At 42.9% G+C, this 15,053-nt stretch overlaps 1 protein-coding gene across 6 annotated transcripts in view; it reads left to right on the forward strand.

Moving 5' to 3' along the window:
* zswim8 (zinc finger, SWIM-type containing 8) overlaps positions 1 to 15,053 on the forward strand; it is a 160,590-nt gene that overhangs the window by 20,947 nt on the left and 124,590 nt on the right. The window lies entirely within an intron of this gene.

Here is a 15,053-nt window from a genome sequence, read left to right on the forward strand (position 1 = left end):
TGCCAAACATGTTCAAAACGCAATTCATTATGGATATAATCATCAGTGTTATTTGTATAGTACAACAGAAGTTATATGAAAGCATGTAGCATCGGTCTCGAAGCACTGTCCTCACTTATTAAAGAAAACCAACTGAACTCGGCATGAGCAAGCACTCTGGAAACGAGAGCACAAATTATAGTATTCACTGATATATGTCCTGCCTTTATAGAAAATATTTTTTTTTTGCTATAGACTTCTGAGTTCATTTTGCTGCTCCCATCATGACTACTAGTGATTATTCTTAAGAAGTTGGGACATTGTAAAATGTCTATAAAAACAGAATACAACGATTTGCAAGTCCTTTTTAACCTCTATTCAATGGAAGACACTACAGAGATGACATTTTATGTTCAAACTGATGATTTTTTTTTTTTTGCAAATATTCTCTCATTTTGAATTTAATGTTTGAATTTGAACATGTTTCAAAAAGCTGGGAGAGGTCAGACAAAAGACAGGGAAGGTTGAGGAAATCTCAACAAGTACCTGTTTGTGAAATGGAAACAGGTGAGTGTCATGATTGGGTATAAAAAGGAGGACCCCCGAAAGGTTGTTCACAAGCAAGGATGGGGCGAGGTTCACCACTTTGTGAGCAAATAGTCCACCAGTTTAAGGTCAATGTCTCTCAACGTACAGTTGTAAGAAATGTAGGGATTTCATTATCTAAGGTCCATAATATAAAAAGATTCAGAGAATCTGGAGAGATCGCTACACGTAAGCGGCAAGGCCCAAAACCAACATTGAATGCCGGTGATCTTCGATCCCTCAGGCGGCACTTCATTAAAACCCGGCATCATTGTGTGAAGGATCTTGCCATGTGGGTGCAGGAAGACTTATGAAAACAGTTGTCAATTAAACCAGTATGTCACTACATCTACAAATGCAAGTTTACAACTCTACTTTGCAAAGCCAAAGCCATACCTCAGCAACACTCAGAAACGCTACTAGCTTCTTTGGGCCCGAGCTCATCTGAGATGGACCGATGCAAAGTCAAAAAAAGTATGCTCTGGTCTAACAAGTCAACATTTCAAATTGTTTTGGAAATCATGGACGTCTTTTACCCCGGCCAAAGGGGAAACGGACCATCCGTATTGTTATCAGTGCCGTTCAAAAGCCAGTATCTGTGATGGTATGGGGTTGTGTTAGTCCCCATGGCATGGGTAACTTACACATAGGTGAAGGCACCATTAATACACGTCTGTGAAGGAACCATGAATACTGAAAGGTACATACAGGTTTTGGAGCAACATATACTGCCACCCAAGCAACGTCTTTTTCAGGGGCGTCCCTGCCTATTTCATGAAAGACAATGCCAAACCACATTCTGCACGTGTTACAACAGTGTGGCTTTGTAGTAAAAGACTGCAGATGTGGCGCAAAATGACTTGCATAATACGACAAGGGAAACCCCGAACTGTTGAGCAACAGAAGTTGTACATGAAGCTAGAATGGGTAAGAATTCCACCTACCAAGGGTCAACAATTTAGTGTGTTCAGTTTCTAAACACTTAATTGAGAGTTGTTAAAAAGAAAGGTGATGTAACACAATGGAAAAACATGCCCGTCCCAGCTTTTTGGAACGTGTTGCAGGCATCAAATTCAAAATGAATTTAGCACTTTGAACATTAAATGTCATCTTTGAAGTATATTATAAGATTTCGCTTACCCGCAGGACTAATCGGGAGAAATGTCCTGACCGACTCTCCGTTTAAAGGGTCGAGCCCCCCCCCTTTTTTCCCCCGGCCGGCACCAACACCGTGAGCGCGAGGGGACGAGGAGCTGTTAAGCCGGTGTCGAGATGAATTCGCCTAGGTGTGCTCACTGCCTTTAGTTTTACGGAGCCAATCCGGTCTGCCCTCACTAATCACCCCTTGATGAGTAACCGCACCGAGTGAAAGGATAATTAAAATGAGTACTCCATTTTTACGGCAGCTTCATCCCTTAAAAATCGTTGGCACTTGTTAAAGACCTAGTCAATTTAACAGTCCTTGTTAGGACCGTACGGATTGGTGTTTGTTCTAAGCCGAAGTGATTTGGATGAGTTACTCTTTTTAGGAATAGTAATACTACCCGGTGGTATTGGTATTGTCGAAGTTCAATCACTTACAAGAGGTTGAGTGTTAAGGTTGAGATTAATTCTCATGTGACAAAGATAGAATAGAATTAAAGCAAGGTATTTATTTCAGTGTTTACATAAGGTTAAATTGATAATATGACTGGGTTTGTAATATAAAATGAACAATAATAAGAATGATAAAAATGGAAAGAAATAGATGTAGTTTAAAAGTAATAAATCACAAAATAAGTATTTACCTTTTGAGTGAGCTTTTAAGGAGTGATCAAGTCCTACGGAGCCGTAATGCCAATTAATAATAAGATAATTTGGACATAAGAATACCTGAACAGCTGACTAGCTCTTTTCCCTTATTCGCGCAATGTCAATAGAGGTTCTATTAGTTACCTTATTATAATATCCTTTTAGTCTTACCCAATTAAATAAGAAGATTCAAAAATGAAGTCCTCCTGCCAGCTTGTCCCTGATCATTGCGATGGAAAAAAGAACGTGTCTCCCTAACTCGAGAGAGTAAGGAGCCCCGTTTGTCAGTGTGGGGAGTTCTTATAACCTCGGTTCCAGCCTTTCAGCGTCCTGACTTTTGACCTGAATGGAAACCACCTATCTCTCCATTACTCATTCAGTGTCCTGACTTTGGCCTGAGTGGAAAGCACCTATTTCCCCATTACTCATTCAGTGTCCTGACTTGACCTCCCTTTTGCTCACCCAAAATAGGTTCACAGTAAATACAATCGACTACAAGCATATTTCATATGTCTTATAGGCACTTCAATACATTCATTCAATGACAGGCATATTTCATATGTCTTGAACACAACCAATACACTTCATCACTTCACGTTAATCTCTTAAGCATTCTGCAATACATGTGTATATGTTAATTGTCAGTTAAATATATATACATTCATGTGAATACAAATCTCTCATGCATTTCAACAGGTCCGTGCTTACTTCGTAGAGCATTCGTGTGCTTCGTTGCTTGAGAGAGACAACCTTACACAGGTTACAATCTTTGCATAAAAGCTGTTCCAAAGCATTGTATTTTAGTGATGTAAAAGTCAAAATAATATATATCAGCCTTATTAGGCTTGATGTACTTTTTATCACTGATTTCCAAAAGAACATCTGAATTATAACATCACAGAGAACATCAAAATTATCACAAGGATATAAAATCAAGCAATTGATTATATAAGCAGTTGACCTCAGTATGTGTTTGTTTACTATGACAAGGGGTTTTAATAGTATTGATATATATAAGAAGACTTATGCTTGACCTGGCAACTCTTACTTTATGATCCAATTTTGGTTTGTCGACCTCTGGTGGTTGAACCAGGAATTGAAACTGGGGCTAAGCTCAATCACATGAACCCAGCCACATATGCCAATTACAACCTTTTGTACCATCGCTTATATGTGTGGCTTGGCCGCCCAACCGACAATATTAAATTGAATATAGGTTGAAAAGGATTTGCAAATCATATTTTGTTTTGATGTACGTTTTACACATTATCCCAACTCCATTGGAATTGGGGTTTGTTGATAGAAGAAGCCATGAAAGGCAAGCCATGTTCATGAACATCACTCCTGCTCTCAGTGTTGCTGTTGTTTTAAGACCATTCTTTACTGCTCTTGTAATGTTTCTGTTGTCAACTTGTTTTATTTACCTTGGTCTACCTAGTCCACGTGTTACTAATAAATACATGAGTGGTTTCTTGATTGAGGGGTTGAGGTTCACTGAGTTGGTCAAAAAGCTCCTCGGTGGCAGGGCTCTGGGGGTAGATGAGATCTGCTCAGAGTGCCTAAAAGGCTCTGGCTGTTGTGGGGCTGTCCTTGCTGACACATCTATGCAACATCACGTGGACATCGAGGACAGTGCCTCTGAATTGGTAGACTGGGGTGGTGGTCCCCCTTTTCAAGAAAGGGGACCGGAGGGTATGTTCCAAGTACAGGGGAGTCACACTCCTCAGCCTCCCTGGTAAAGTCTATTCAGGAGTTCTTTCGAGCAGGGTCCATTGAGAAGTCGAATCTCAGTTTGAGGAGGAGCAGTGTGGTTTCCGTCCTGTCCGTGGAAGAGCTGGTCTACCAGCTCTGCACCCTCAGCAGGGCCCTCGAGGGTGCATGGGAGTTCGCCCAACCAGTCTACATGTGCTTTGAGGACATGGAGGAGACCTTCGAACGTTTTCCCCCCGGGGGTCCTGTGGAGGGTGCTCTGGGAGTATGGTCCCCATTGCCAGTAGTAAGTTGGATTTGTTTCAATTGAGGGTTGGACTCTGCCAAGGTTGCAATTTGTCACTGGTTCTGTTCATAACCCTTATGGACAGAAGTTCGAGGTTCAGCCGAGGCGTTGAGGGAGTCCGGTTTGGTAACCTCAGTATTGATTCTCTGCTTTTTGCAGATGTGGTTCTGTTGTGTTCATCTAACTGCAATCTTCAACTGTCACTGGAGCAGTTCGCAGCCGAGTGTGAAGCGGCTGGGATGAAAATCAGCACCTCCATATCTGAGGCCATTGTTCTCAGTCAGAAAAGGGTGGTGTGCCCTCACCGGGTCCAGGAAGAGATCCTGCTCAAGTGGAGGAGTTTAAGTATCTCAGGGTCTTGTTCACAAGTGAGGGAAGAATAGATCGGGAGATTGAAAGATTGGATCAGTGCTGCATCTGCAGTGATGCAGGCTCTTTATCGGTCTGTTGTGGTAAAGAAGGACCTGCTGCGAAATGCAAAGGTCTCGATTTGCGGGTCAATCAACATGCCTACCCTCACCTATGGCCATAAACTGTGGGTTGTGACCGATAGGACAAGAGTGCGGATAGAAGCGGCCGAAATGAGTTTCCCCCGCAGGGTGTCTGGGCACTCACTTAGAGATCCGATGAGAAGCTCGGTCATTTAAGAGGGGCTCAGAGTTGAGCCACTGCTCCTCTGCACCGAGAAGAGCCAGATGAGATGGTTAGGTCATCTGACTGAGACCCCATGGACACTTCCCTGATGAGGCGATACGGGCACGCACCAGCACGCACGAGCTGTGGGTCGTGACCGAAAGAACGAGATCCCGGATGCAAGCAGCCGCGGGGTGTCTGGGCTCTCACTTAGAGATAGGGTGAGAAGCTCGGTCATCCGGGAGGATCTCAGAGTAGAGCCGTTGCTCCTTCACATCGAGAAGAGCCAGATGAGGTGGCTGGGGCATCTGATTCGGATGTCTCACGGACACCTCCCCGGTGAGGTGTTCCGGGCACGTCCCAACGGGAGGAGACCCCGGGGACGACCCAGGACACGCTGTAGAGACTACATCGTTCGGCTGGCCTTGGAACGCCTCGGGATCCCCCCGGAAGAGATGGATGAAGTGGCTGGGGAAAGGGAAGTCTGGGCGTCCCTGCTAAAGCTAATGCCCCGCGACCCGACCTCGGATAAGCGGTAGAAGATGGATGGATGGACGGATGAAATGGAAATTCTTGACCACAACCAAAAGTGAGAACCCCAAGGCTGAAAACCGTAAACCGAAAGAAGTTTTTCTGCCACTTTTTGGTAACATTGTATTAATTGTGACTGCAGAGCTGCCAACATATGGAAATTCACTTCCAGAACAATTTGTCTGAATTTACATATTTTTTTTTTAATTATGTCAAGGATATTGATTACCCCTGGACTGTTGTTGCAGTATACAATATTATGAAATAGGATAAAAATAACTCAGCATATTGTTCAATTGCAGAACATAATCATGACTCTATAATTGTAATTTTTAATAAATTATAGCTTCAACATATATTTTAATGGATTTATAAGGGTTTGGTTCTGTTATCTGTGTTCAACACTTAACCTTTAGGAGGTAGCAATGCACTTAAACATGCCCAGTCTGCTGGAAATCAAGAAGAGTCAAAGAAGAAACATGACATCATGTCGAATTAATACTGGGCAGTGATCTGTAAATAAAGTGAATGAAAAAAAGAAATGCAAGACTGATTCTTGAGAATGCCACACTGACCATACACGACTTCTGAAACAGGGAGCTCAGACCACGACGGCTGGCCCACTGTGAAACTATTTGCATGAGCGCTCACGCAACGAAACTAGCCGCGAATGCTAACTAAATAACCGGTGAAGCACTTTCTATCTCGTCCATGATCGGCAAACTCCTATCTTGTTATCTTCCTGCCCCGTTCACTGAGCGAACACAAAAACACAAGCGCTTCAACTGCCACCACGATTTCTACGCGGTCAGGAACATCATACATGCATCGCACTCAATAACGTGCTTCATCTTCACGTGACCTTACACGGATATGCCCGTCTTCATCGCAACACTGTTCATACAGGTATTGCAGCCTACGCTTGTTTCCAAATGATAGACTGTACGTGTTTTTTTTTTAAATTTATTTTTATTTTTTTTCGGACTATTTCTGGCTCACGAGTCACTCAGACCTCCTCCATGTTGTCTCCTCGCAACAAGAGGTGCCACGGAAGTTTCTCCGGGCAATGAAATCTTGCGGAGTAGCGAAAAGTATAGAAAATAAAATCGCTGATCCCTTTTCCCGTATCGAGCATTAATATAATATATATATATATGTATAATCTGTTAATTCAACATGTTTTAACTAATGAGATGCTGTGTATGGCAATCATATTTTATTGTATTGAATACAAATATTTGACATGGAGTAGCTATTGTTCAGAAAAATATGGTGGACAAATAGACACATGAACTTAAACAACAAAATTGTTGAATTGTACAAAGTGCAATGAAAGATACATGATTTCAAGCTGCATTTAGAGCCGACAATATGAAGATGGCTCTAATTTATACATTCAATTTATGCATTCAACATTTTCAAGAATATGTGTGAAATTCCACCGAATGGAATGAAGGTGCCTGGTGTTTATATTGTGGGGGAGGGGACTCGTGCCAGAAAGTACACACCCCAGCCTGTTGTCGTCAAGAGGCTCGTTTTGAGCTCTGCCCAAAAAGTCCGGCCAACTAAGAAGAATAAGAGTCCAAAGTAGGGGTGTCCCGATCCGATGTTTGAGATCGGAAATCGGGCCAGTGTCAGCAAAAAAAAAAGAGGATCGGGTCGGTCTGGATCTAAAATCTCAGATTTTACCAGTCCTGTGCAAGCGCCGGTCCAGCACCTCTATCCAGCAGCACCCGGACAGCATGCAGATCCCACTTGATAAGAACAGCTTGATAAGGAGCGAGCATAGTAGCAAGGAATAAGAGTGTATGTTGCTTGCTTAAGGTCGTTGATTGACACTCAAGTTTAAGGAGACTGTAAAACTAAACTCAACTAAAAAAAGAATTACACCTATTGCTCACTGTTTTCCTTGTGACAACAGTATCTGCTAATTCCAGGTCTTTTTGAAGCTCTCTACAGGTGGTCCTTGGCTCTTGGACAACTTTTCTGATTATTCTTTGCACTGATTTGCGGCAGATTTATGGCGATACGATTAGCTTTCCACTTACGTTTTATAGCCCCAACCGTGCTCACCGGAACGTTCAGAAGCTTAGATATGCACCTGTAACCGATGCCATCGTTATGTTTTGCAACAATTAGTTTGCAATGATCTTGAGACAGTTCTTTGCTCTTCCCCATCATGAGATGTGTCTTGACTCACACCTTGGCAATGAGACCTTTTTGCAGGCCATCATTTAGACTGAACCAGCTGATACTCATTTGCACTGACAAGGGGCTGGATTGCTGTTTATTGGGAGATTTTAGGTGTTGTCTTTCCATGCCTTTTTGCACCTCCGTCAATACTTTTCCCCTGTGTCTTTTCACATTATTACACACAATTTAATTTCCGATCTCATTTGTTCTACTTTCTTTGCATGTATGGATTACTTGGGTTCTTCCCAACATGTGTTGGAACTTTATGTCAATACCACATTTGGAAATATATTTAGTGAGAAAAATGGTGACGTGTTAGATACATATTTCAGCCGCTGTATCTTCAAATAATTAATATTGGTACACAAACACTGTATAACCACATACAAACAGGGAATATAACAATACTGTGGCATATATTCTTCAGACTATACAAAATTCGATCATGACTTCTACTTTTGTGACTGCAAATGTGTATCTCATTGCATGTGTTACACTGGCCCTCAGAAGCCAAGACGTGGGGGTGGGTGGGTGGCTGCGGTTTATGGCGCATGGCGACGAAGGGGGAAGCGCACCGGCATCGAAGTTAAGCTCTGCAAGAGAGGATACAGATTGCCGTTTCTGTCGATCCACCTCGCTCCCTACCCAAAAAAATGAACGAGCTTGATCTTCTGACAAAGACCAGTAAAAGACTTCGGACGTTCCGGCGCCCTGGGCTTTACGGTGAATTGGCTTTGTGAGGCTGTCCCCGATGGCGCCGTAATGCTTCCGGGCTTCGATCTTCACCGGGCAGACTGCGTCATGAAGTTATCGGGGAAAACAAAAGGCGGCGGGACATGCTTTTATAGCAACGAAAAATTGTGTACTGACGTCACGGAGCTCGGCACACACTGCAGCCCGCATTTAGAGTCGCTGTTTTTGAACTGTAAGCCATTCTACTCACCTCGTGAGTTCACATCTTTCTTTCTCGCCGGTGTTTACATTCCGCCTCAGGCTCACACGAATGCCGCACTGCTAACGCTCACTGAACAAGTAAACGAAATAAAAAATAAATAAAAAAAAAAAAACACCCAGACTCACCCCTCATTATTCTTGGGGACGTTCACAAAGCTAAACTCAACCACAAACTCCCTAAATACAAGCAGCACATCGACTGTCCTTCCAGGGAAAATAACATTTTAGACCATGGCTATACTACGCTAAATAACTCATACCTTGCCATACCTCGCGCAGCTCTGGGCTCGTCTGATCACTGCTTAATTCACTTAATACCAACATACAGGCAAGAACTTAAATGCGCGAAGCCTACGGGGGGAAAAAAGTGGACCAACGAACCGAAGATAGAACTGATCGAGGACGTCAGAAGGCTTCCTTCGCCACAGCTGCCCCTCACACTGACCAAGTGCCCTGTGTCAACCGTCAAGACCTTCAAGTTCCTGGGAATTACAGTCTCTCGGGACCTGAAGTGGGAGATCAGCATCAACTCCGTCCTCAAAAAGGCCGAGCAGAGGATGTACTTCCTGCGGCTTCTGAGGAAGCACGGCCTGCCACAAGAGCTGTTGAGGCAGTTTACACAGCAGTCATCAAATCAGTCCTGTGTTCGTCCATCACAGTCTGGTTTGGTGCTGCTACAAAAAAGGACAAACTCCGACTGCCACGGAAAATCAAAACTGCTGAAAGGATTGCCGGTAACCCCCTACCCACCCTTGAGGACTTACACGCTTCCAGAGCTAAGACAAGAACATGCAAAATCCTCTTGGACCCTCCACATCCTGGTCACCAGCTCTTCCAGCTCCTTCCCTCGGGTAGGCGCTACTGAACAATGCAAACTAAATCAAGCAGACATTCCAACAGCTTCTTCCCTCTTGCCATTAACTTCTGAAACAGTTAACTTACAATTCCATTACAGCATGCTGACAATCCTTTGTCTTGAGTTTATTGTCACATTCCTGTGGGGCCAATTATATATTACTCGTGCACTCACTGTAGTAGTCTCGCCATGCTGCACTATTTGCATATCTGTTGTTGACCAATACTGGCCACTCGTGCCTGAGTAGCATCTGAAACATTTGCACAACCGACACTGTCCCAGATTATTGCTCTACTAGTCACTTTAAACTGGATACATTTCTTGAAGTCTCAGTGCCCTTTGCACAATGGTCTATTGGACTATTGTTCTATGAGTCATTTCAAACTGCTCTAATTGCGAGAGGACTTGTGCTTTGCACAATTCTCAAAAAAATAAAATAAAAAATTGTCCCGGCATTACCACATTATTTGCAACCTTTTATTGCTCAGTGACTGTTTTTTTTTTTTATGTCTTTGTCTCAAAACTATTCTGTCAATAGACTGAGCGGCTCCAACTCCCAGAGACACATTCCTTGTGTTTTTGACATACTTGGCAAATAAAGATGATTCTGATTATGATACTGAAATGGAAAAAAAATCACATTCTATAAATGTATGCCGCCATCTCGCAGTTATGAAAAATCTGTACACTTTCATTCTAATATGCTGCTGCCACCTAGATATTATGAACAGGAAATGAGTTTAAATTTTTTTTAAATGTACAATCTTGGCATATTTTTGCACATTCACAGGGGTCATGCTTTGATGAAACTGTGCTACAGCTTTCATCCGATTGACTTCAAACTTGGTATGTAATATCTCTAGACCTGGGCCATTAAAATTTGTTAATAGCTTTCTATTTCGCCATACTGTATGACGGGGGCAGGGCATAGATTTTTGCATATCAAAAACATATCAAGTCGTTGCTCATGCTTTGTAAAAAAAAAAAAAAAAAAAAAAAAAAGAAAAATCAATAAAATGTATGTTTCGGCGTGGTGAATTTTGATGATTCGCCGTGACATTGTAACTCCATCCAGATGGTCATATCTTTTCAAAATTTCACACACTTGACGACATTCCCCACTTAAAGGTATCTGTGGAAAAAATATTCTTGTAGTACTTGCGCCACCTACTGGCACAAGGAAATTACATTTCATATTTTGTTGTTCTTCTGCAAGCAGGTTAATACGATCAACCTAATATTTGCTCAGAAGACTGTTTAGACCTTTATGATGTCACAATACAAAGTTTGAGTTTTCAACAAAAGAAACTCATTTACCATGGTGACGTGCGGCGAAGCTTGTGAGTTTTCAACAAAGAAACGCAGTTGCCATGGTGACGTGCTGTTCGCCGCACTCTTCACCAACAAACAAGCATTTTGATGTGCATGCATGCAAACTCATGAAACTTTGTACACACATCAAGCCTGGCGAACATTTCAATATTTTATTTTATTTTTTTGTGTGAGCAAATTTTTAAAAATAGTTCAGTCGTGCCTTCAATGCATCCCTATGGTGCAATCTGTAGGCCGGTCCCAAGCCCGGATAAATGCAGAGGGTTACATCAGGAAGGGTATCCGTTTTAAAACTTTGCAAAAACAAATATGAGCGTCCATCCTAAGAATTCCATACTGGTTTGGGTGTGGACCGGGTTAACAACGTCCACCACCGGCGCCGTCAACCTGCAGGGTACCGGTGGAAATTCAGCGACTGTGGGTCAAAGACGAAGGAGAGGTGGAAAGCGGGTTCTTAGGCAGAAAGAGAAGAGGAAAGCACAGAGCCTAGAACTGAATGTGGGGACTTTGAATGTTGGGACGATGACAGGAAAATCTCGGGAGTTGGTTGACATGATGATTAGGAGAAAGGTTGATATATTGTGTGTCCAGGAGACCAGGTGGAAAGGCAGTAAGGCTAGTAGTTTACGGGAAGGGTTTAAATTATTTTACCATGGTGTAGATGGGAAGAGAAATGGAGTCGGGGTTATTTTAAAGGAAGAGTTGGCTAAGAATGTCTTGGAGGTTAAAAGAGTATCAGATCGAGTGATGAGGCTGAAACTTGAAATTGAGGGTGTTATGTACAACCCCAATTCTAATAAAGTTGGGACGTTGTGTTAAACATAAATAAAAACAGAATACAATGATATGCAAATCAGATTCTCTGAACCTTTTGATGATATGGACCGCAGATGATTCTACCTTTCCTTTCAGCTTGTCCCGTTAGGGGTCGCCACAGCGCGTCATCCTTTTCCATGTAAGCCTATCTCCTGCATCCTCCTCTCGAAGACCAACTGCCATCATGTCTTCCCTCACGACATCCATCAATCTTCTCTTTGGTCTTCCTCTAGCTCTCTTGCCTGGCAGCTCCATCCTCATCATCCTTCTACCAATATACTCACTATTTCTCCTCTGGACGTGTCCAAACCATTGAAGTCTGCTCTCTCTAACTTTGTCTCCAAAACATCGAACCTTGGCTGTCCCTCTGATGAGCTCATTTCTAATTGTATCCAACCTGGTCACTCCAAGAGCGAACCTCAAAATCTTCATTTCTGCCACCTCCAGCTCTGCTTCCTGTTGTCTCTTAAGTGCCACTAATCCGTGCATCCTGGCTGGCCTCACCACTGTTTTATAAACGTTGCCCTTCATCCTCGCAGAGACTCTTCTGTCACATAACACACCTGACACCTTCCTCCACCCGTTGCAACCTGCTTGGACCCGTTTCTTCACTTCCTGACCACACTCACCATTGCTCTGGACGCTTGACCCCAAGTATTTAAAGTCCTCCACCCTTGATATTTCTTCTCCCTGTAGCCTCATTCTTCCCCCACCACCCCTCTCATTCATGCACATATATTCTGTTTTACTTCGGCTAATCTTCATTCCTCTTCTTTCCAGCGCATGCCTCCATCTTTCTAACCGTTCCTCCAGCTGCTCCCTTCTTTCACTGCAGATCACAATGTCATCTGCAAACATCATGGTCCACGGGGATTCCAGTCTAACCTCATCTGTCAGCCTATCCATCACCACTGCAAAAAGGATGGGGCTCAGGGGTGATCCCTGATGCAGTCCCACGTCCACCTTAAATTCTTCTGTCACACCTACAGAACACCTCACCGCTGTTCTGCTGCCCTCGTACATGTCCTGTATTATTCTAACATACTTCTCTGCCACTCCAGACTTCCGCATGCAGTACCACAGTTCCTCTCTGGGTACTCTGTCATAGGCTTTCTCGAGATCCACCAAGACACAATGTAGCTCCTTCTGACCTTCTCTGTACTTTTCCATCAACATCCTCAAGGCAAATAATGCATCTGCTGGTACTCTTTCGAGGCATGAAACCATACTGTTGCTCGCAAATACTCACTTCTGTCCTGAGTCTAGCCTCCACTACTCTTTCCCATAACTTCATTGTGTGGCTCATCCACTTTATTCCTCTATAGTTGCCACAGCTCTGCACATCACATGGTTTTCATTCTCTGCCTTTGTCTTCCTAATCTTCCTCCCCACCACCAGAGTCATCTTACACACCACCATCCTATGCTGTCTAGCCACACTCTCCCTACCACTACCTTACAGTTGGTAACCTCCTTCAGATTACATTCTCTGCGCAAGATGTAATCACCTGTGTGCTTCTAACTCCGCTCTTGTAGGTCACCCTATGTTCGTGCCTCTTCTGGAAAAAAGTGTTCACGACAGCCATTTGCATCCTTGTTGCAAAGTCTCCCACCATCTGTCCCTCCAAGTTCCTTTCCTGGATGCCGTACTTACCCATCACTTCTTCATCACCCCTATTACCTTCACCAACATGTCCATTACAATCTGCACCAATTACGACTCTCTCTCTGTCTGGGATGCTCAGAACTACATCATCTAGCTCCTTCCAGAATTTCTCTTTCACCACTCGGTCACATCCTACCTGTGGGGCATAGCCACTAATCACATGACACATAACACCCTTAATTTCAAATTTCAGCCTCATCACTCGATCTGCTACTCTTTTCACCTGCATGACATTCTTAGCCAACTCTTCTTTTAAAATAACCCCGACACCATTTCTCTTCCCATCGACACCATGGTAAAATATTTTAAAACCTGCCCCTAATCTTCTAGCCTTACTGCCTTTCCACCTGGTCTCCTGGACACACAATATGTCAACCTTTCTCCTAATCATCATGTCAACCAACTCCCGAGATTTTCCTGTCATAGTCCCAACATTCAAAGTCCCCACATTCAGTTATAGGCTCTGTGTTTTGGGAAGCTCCTTTTCTACCCAATCATGGCACCCACCTGTTCCCAATGAGCCTGTTCACCTGTGGGATGTTCCAAACAGGTGTTTGATGAGCATTCCGTAACTTTCTCACTCTTTTTTGCCACCTGTCCCAGCTTTTTTGGAACATGTTGCAGCCATAACATTCTAAGTTCATGAATATTTGCTAAAAACAAAGTTTATCAGTTTGAACATTAAATAGCTTGTTTTTGTGGTGTATTCAATTAAATATAGGTTGAACATGATTTGCAAATCATTGTATTCTGTTTTTGTTTAACAATGTCCCAACTTCACAGGAATTGGGGTTGTATTTATGTATATGTATACATGTATACATATATATGTGTGTGTGTGTGTGTGTGTGTGTGTGTGTGTGTGTGTCTGATCAGTACTCTCAGCGCAGCAGACCCCACTGTCCTATTTTGCTCATCTTACAAAACTAGGACTTCAAACCCCGAACTGGTTTGTTTGTTTTTTGTGTCTGTGGACTTTAAACCTTTTTCTCTTCCTTTTGAGACAATTACAGAATTTATTCTCAGAGTTTTGGGACTTCAAACAATATTCAATGTTGCTTTTTGCAATGTTGCTTTTAAAACTCCTGAGATTCACTTTTTCATGGATTTTCAACCCAAATGTTTCTTCTATACACTGAGTGGGGTCATGAAACTCAACTATTTTGTGCACAGGTGTTTCAGCCCTGACTCACTTCCTAAGCTATTCCAACCCCAAATGACCTTAAATTGGTTTGTTATATATAGCGATATTCCTGAAACATTAACATACAGTAGGTGCACGAATATCGTATAAATATTCAGAGGCCCTATCTGGCAGAATCAGTTAAAGGGTTTCTGCTTACCTTTTCCTTTTGCACAGACAGATGTGGCTTTTGGTCCTCGCGCTGTTCGATCACCTTTAAACAAGCTGGGTCACAGGCACCAAATCTGTTAGGAATTCCAAGCGAGACCCGTGAGTTGCTTACCCAGCTTTACAAGGAAAAGATCCCTCATGGAATTCCTTCTTCCTAGTTCTTTTAATATTTGGTGGTGATCTTGTTTCCAAATAAGAATCCTGATATGCTAAACTTGTCTTTTGAGTATTTAATCCATCAAAATCAAGTATACAGATTTTCAAAGCTTGGTCGACCAGAACGCAGCGTGCTGGACTCTCTTCCTTCTCTCGTGGGATCCGGAAGCCAAGTGACTATCTCAGATAACAGTCCTTTCCTTCAGTGGCTA

Source organism: Phycodurus eques, chromosome 11 (assembly GCF_024500275.1).
Source record: "Phycodurus eques isolate BA_2022a chromosome 11, UOR_Pequ_1.1, whole genome shotgun sequence".
Taxonomy (NCBI): Eukaryota; Metazoa; Chordata; class Actinopteri; order Syngnathiformes; family Syngnathidae; genus Phycodurus; species Phycodurus eques.